Raw genomic sequence first — 6,381 nt, 5'->3', positions numbered from 1 at the left:
GACCTCTGGGCATTTGGCCGGGGGGGGGGGAGGAATGGAAACTTGACCTGATTTCCATGGGCAAATTCCAAGAATATGCTTCCAAGTTTGGACTTTCTCTCTCTAGGGTCATGTACTCATAAATGTTCAGTTAAATATTGAGAACTGAAGCTCAGTTTTTTTCTTTTTTTCTTTTTTCCTCAAAATAATGGAACACAGCAAATTTTATTCAAATTTTCTAAAATTTATACTCAATATGTTAATTACTTCTAAAATGTATGTACCCTTTATATAATGATTTTGTTGTTTCATCTTTCTTTTATAGTTTTTCCATCTTTTCTTTACAATTCTTCAATAGAAGCTAGTCTTGAATTATGCAGTTAGGAGCCTCTGACCTACCATTCTGGTTAAGTTTCTTCTCAATATTTATGGCCAACATCTGGCTTCTAAACAAAAGTCTTTTGGTCTTTTCAATCACTTGCTGATTAGGTAAGGCTGCATTGTTACCCATTACCACATGACCTAGTTTGGAATCAATTTTGTCATCCCATCACACATTTCTAATCAAATTTACAATCCACCTTTCAGCTTCTTCTGGAATCATGTTCAGTTTATCTGCCAACACGTTAATGCTGATACACTGGTGGATGCGACAAAAAGTTTCAAATATGAAGAGACGAGCATTTTTAATGAAATCCTCAAGAACAGGCCACCAAGAAGTCATTCACTAGCACAGATTCACATTCCCTCAGCTTTTTCTGAGCCCCATCAAAGTCAAGGTTTACATATAAGCATTCGATAAACTCTGTAATTGGGTCTTGATGAGTAAGACTCCTGTTGAATAATTTTGACGAGATCTTTTAGCACCTGCGGGATTTTAGAACATCTTTGTACATCATGACTGTACGAGGTCTGACAATTAGGTTTGTGAACTTGGTGCAACGATGTTGTTAACCTTTTTGATATCAGAGGGATTATTCATTATGAATGTGTACCAACTGGACAAACAGTTAACCAAGTTTACTACTTGGAAGTGCTGAAAAGGCTGCATGAAAAAGTTAGATGACCTGAACTTTTCGCCAACAATTCATGGCTCTTGCATCACAACAATGCACCAGCTCACACAGCACTGTCTATGAGGGAGTTTTCAGCCAGTAAACAAATAACTGTATTGGAACACCCTCCCTACTCACCTGACCTGGCCCCCAAGGACTTCTTTCTTTGCCCAAAGATAAAGGAAATATTGAAAGTAAGACGTTTTGATGACATTTAGAACATCAAGGGTAATAGAACAATAGCTCTGATGGCCATTACAGGAAAAGAGTTCCAGAATTGCTTTGAAGGGTGGACTAGGGGCTGGCATCAGTGCATAGCTTCCCAAGGGGAGTACATAGAAGATGACCATAGCGATAGTCAGCAATGAAGTACGTAGCCCGTTTTTTAGGATGAGTTTGTGACCTTGTCAGACCTCATATATGAACACATTGTCTGAATTGCATTAAGTTACTGTGAGTGGTAAAGGAAGAGATCAGTAATGTTATCTTATCCTTTGGGATCATTGAAGGAAACGGAGACCAGTGCATGAGCCATGTTCACTGCTGAAGAGACTGGAGTGGAGAACTCACAGAGTTATTATCTATGGTCGCTTTTAACCATGTAAGGTCTTTCATGGCTGCATCCCAATTTTGCATTAAAATTTCAGAGGCCAGTTTTCCCCACAGTGAATTCAAAGCATTTCTATCAGTTGCTGGAACCAACACTCTAAAGAAGTAAAGATATTCTGCTGCTCTAGACTCATTCCCACTTTCATATTGGAATGTTGCATATCTGTTGAGTGTATCTAAAGACTCTCACCTAAAACCATGATGGTCCACCAGGTCGTCAAACAGTATCCCACCGTTCCTGGTTGGCTATATTTGCCTTGTGGTTTCTGCATCTTCAAACATCTTCACAACTGGTTCTGTTTCTGCCTGAAGCTGCTTCAGTTGTGCAACAACTGGTGTTCTTTTTCCTCTCAAAGCCTGAGGAGTATCATCAGGATAAAGGTTTTTGTATATATCCATCGCAGTCTATCATGTCAGTGTTACTAGGAAGATCCAATTTCCCTTGTGATGATTCTTTTTCACTATATATCTCTTTTTCGGAAAGCAACTCAAGCAACAGAAAGACTAAATGCTGATCCAAAAAGTGTGCAAGGTGCGTAGTCAAGTTGTATTACACTGTCTTGTCAAGGAAAAGCTGAAGCTCAGTTTTATGATGAACCAAACCTGACTTTGTCATCATCTTTTATGTTGCTCACTTGCAGATTTTATGGTCCCGTCTAACACGCTCTTCTTTGTGGTTATTTGAAAACGTATCCTGCTTTAACATGCTGGAGACATAGCCTGGTGTGAAAAAATTAGCATGGAATTTAGAGACAGATTATGAATCTCCACATCTGCATAATGAGCTGTGTGACCTGGGTCACTTCTGTAACATCTCTGAGTGTGTTTCCTCCTTTGAAATTTAAGGGTAACATCTGTCTCATAGCAAGAGTCTGGTACGGTGCCTGATACATATCAATAGATGCTCAAAAGATATTCCCCTTTTCTTAATGCATAGGCCTTTCTTATCTGTTCTATGCTGCTATGTCTTAGGTCCTGTAAAAATTTGTTACATTTGATGGTTGTAAATCACATTTAAAATGACACAGAAAAAACACTCAGCCATATGGCTTAGTGTATCAAGAACTGTATTATATCTTACAAGACAGAATTCTAGTTGACTCTGGAATTGTGTTTGCCAGTCTTAAACACCCATTTTCTTTGAAAGATTTGTGTAAGAATGAAGAAATGAAAGACATGTTTAAACAATCACGTTTTTGACCAACCCTGAAAATTGTCAGTTGTGCAAACTTTTCATTTTGAGTATGTCTGATGTAAAAAATCATGGTGTAGGTTCATTTTGTTCCATGCATAATTCAGAGCTACCTCAATAAAATGCTGTAGACTCTTGGAGCTGGAAGAAATCTTGATGATTTGTAATAAATGCAAGTGACAATGCCATGGGCTGTTATCTGGGATATTAGTTCCTCCATAAACCTGTCTGATAAGGAAACAGACTCAGTGAGTAGAAGTGGCTGGCTCAAGATGTGGCGATAGGGTTAGTGATAAGTACATTGTATGGGTCTGCCCAAGGCTTATTCCTCATGTGGCACTTGGGAGTCACCTGCCTCTCTCTTGACCAATTGGCAGCAGCAAGACATGCAGGGAGGGACTTTCCATCCTAGAACCATGGCCCAGTTTGTCTGTAACCTTGCAGGGAAGGCCCTGCCACTGGTAAACGCTGCTCTGACTTACTGGAAGCCTCAACTGGCCACATTTTGGCACAGGCCAAGTTTGAGTTGGTTCCTCCAACCCCAGCTGAGATCCCTACAGCAATTCAGAGCTTGAAACAATAGTCAACAGTGCTCAAACTGGGAGCTTCAAACAACTCCCAGTAAGGAAGCTCTGCTGAAGGAGGTGGCCACTGAAGTGTGGACGTGGTTTTATGTGGGCGAGACCATAGGCAAGCGTGCATCGTTGGTGATAATGTTTGAAGACCAATAGTTAACATCTGTTTCTTTTGGGTTTATTATTTGAATGTTCTTGGATCATGTGTGATCAGACTGGTATTTGAATAAAATGTGTCAAAATAATATTTCTATATCAAACTCTGCATGGAAGGCCACATTTTCTCTTGACATTAAGTTGGATTGTGTTTTGCTTTAATAATGTTAATATAACTCTAAATGCATGTCTTTGCTTAGCCTGAAATTGGAAAGGATATATGTGACTATACCAACCTGTTACATATACTTATGAGGATAACATTTTAATTTGAAGTTGGAAATAATGTATTTTACTTCCAGAAAAATTGGAGGAAAGGCCTTGACAAAACTAGAAGTTGCTGCAGTAGGAGAAATAGTAAGACCACATACCAAAATTAAATCATGTCAATAGTATAAAGATAAAATTTGGATGGTTTCTCTTTGCTGAAATCAGAGAAAGCCCTTTGACAACACCTATGTCTATAAATGTTGGGATACTTGCTGGTATTCTATGTATCTTTATAACATCTTTAATGCCAGGACAAAGTGAATGAGAGCCTTGACTAAATTTTTAATGTAATTTTGATATGTGTATTATTAATCTATCTGGTTTTATGATTTTTAGAATCTATCTTTGCAAAAATAAAACACCCTATGGATATTTAAACAAAACAGGGAGTATAACTCACTGTCATCCATGGGCCTAAAAGCATATTATGTCCTGAAATAAATTGAAGTGATTATAAAAAAAAAAAAAAAAAAAGAAGGCCACGCAGGGAGACTGGCTTCTCTGTCCTCTGACCTTCTGCCTATGTCCCCCAGTTGTGTCCTAGATTCACCTGCCCAGTGCAGCTAGAGTGATACATTGTGAGTTGAGCATATTTACAAAGCTGCCATATTTTTCTCTTGAACTACTAGAAAAGGTTCTGGCAGAGACTGAAAGTCCAAAGTCACAAATGTTGGAAGCTGGGTCAAGCCAGACAACACAGTGCAGGTAGTAGGTATGGGAGGGGAGACACATAGCTCAGAACTATAGATGGTCTCTCTTTTTTTTTTTTTTTAAATTTTTATTGGGGAAGGGAAACACGACTTTAGTGGGGAATAGTGTGTATGTCCAGGACTTTTTTCCAAGTCAAGTTGTTGTCCTTTCAGTCTTAGATGTGGAGGGCGCAGCTCAGCTCCAGGTCCAGTTGCCGTTGCTAGTTGCTAGTTGCAGGGGGTGCAGCCCACCATCCCTTGTGGGAGTCGAACCGGCAACCTTGTGGTTGAGAGGACGTGCTCTAAACAACTGAGCCATCCGGGAGCTCAGCCACAGCTCGGCTCAAGGTGCCGTGTTCAATCTTAGTTGCAGGGGGCGGAGCCCACCATCCCTTGCAGGACTGGAAGAGTTGAACCGGCAACCTTGTGGTTGAGAGCCCACTGGCCCATGTGGGAATCAAAATGGCAGCCTTCGGAGTTAGGAGCATTGAGCTCTAACCGCCTGAGCCACTGGGCTGGCCCCTATAGATGGTCTCTTGAAACAAGCTCAGATGGGAGGTAACCAAGCGTCCGTATAGCAGCCACTGAGACTTGTCACTAAGTAGTACTGCGGTACCTTGACAAAGCATTGCTGATTGGAAATTAAAATGCATGGAATTGTAATTGTGTGGGGAATTTTCAAGAGGAAACAGAATCAACTTAGTGACACCATTTCGGCTCTTGTAGCCGAACACCAGATGCAAGGATTTTTCAAGGAAACCACAAGGTTCTCTTCTTTCCTGGTGCAGAAGTTTCAGTGCTGAGGTTGGTTAGAGTAAAGCTATTAAAGGAGACATTGCCAAAGCCTGAGCAAGGAGGTGTCAGAGAGCTGTGTCCAAATTGATGCAGACCCAGCCCTGGGACCAGCTGGACAAGCGGCCCTTTGATTCTATCCGGATCTGTTTGCCTGACTCACTGGTGGGGTTGGGGTCCTCAGGTTCTCCCACTGCCCCAAATCAAATATCTGCTGTATTGTTGGGCCCAAGGGGACTTGTGTGTCCAGTGAGTCACTACTTTTTTTTTCTAACCCTGCTGTGTCGGGCTAGGTCAGTTTGTCTTGACCATGTAGCAGACATGAGACCTGACCTGCCTGGGCCCTTTGTCTCCTGGACAACTGGCTCAGCCAGAGTCTCTTTTCCTGAGCTCAGATTTCTTCCATTAAAAATGTATATATATATATGGAAATATAGTTTATGTCGAATGTGCTGTGAAGGGAAGTGTGCTGTTAACCAGTATACATTATACATGTATAAAAAAATGACCACATCCTAATCCCTGGAACCTGTGAATATGTTACCTTACATGGCGAAAGGACTTGGCAGATGTGATTGATTTGAGGATCTTGCGGTAGGGAGATTATCCTAGATCACCTGGGTTGCCCAAAGTAACGAATGACAGAGTTCCTGCAAGAGGGACACAGAAGGAGTCAGAGTCAGAAAAAGGAGATGCAGTGATGGAGCTAGAAGTTGGAATGATATACTTTGGAGATGGAAGAAGAGACCATGAGCCAAGGGTGCAGGCAGCCTCTAGAAGCAGGGGTGCAGCCCTGGCACCACCTCAGTCAGACTGCTGACCACCATAACTATAACATAATTCTTACTGTTTTAAGCACTAAGTTTGTGGCAACTTATTACAGCAGCAATAGGACACAAATGTATATGTACTACATACATATTCATATATATTCTAAGTTTAAGAATTCAAGGAATATAAAACTTATATGTAATTGCACATATTATATAAAGTGAAAATAGCAATAACTTACACGAGTTGGAGTTGCGACTAATGATTGTGGTCTCTGGAGTCAGCTCTGCCAT

General features: G+C 40.8%; 1 pseudogene; it reads right to left on the bottom strand.

Annotated features, from left to right (window-relative positions):
- Positions 1-340: 340 nt before the first annotated feature.
- Positions 341-6,381, bottom strand: LOC109445471 (eukaryotic translation initiation factor 3 subunit E; annotated as a pseudogene).

The sequence above is a fragment of the Rhinolophus sinicus genome, linkage group LG06, assembly GCF_036562045.2.
Source record: "Rhinolophus sinicus isolate RSC01 linkage group LG06, ASM3656204v1, whole genome shotgun sequence".
Taxonomy (NCBI): Eukaryota; Metazoa; Chordata; class Mammalia; order Chiroptera; family Rhinolophidae; genus Rhinolophus; species Rhinolophus sinicus.
This window is presented reverse-complemented; position numbering and strand designations above follow the sequence as displayed.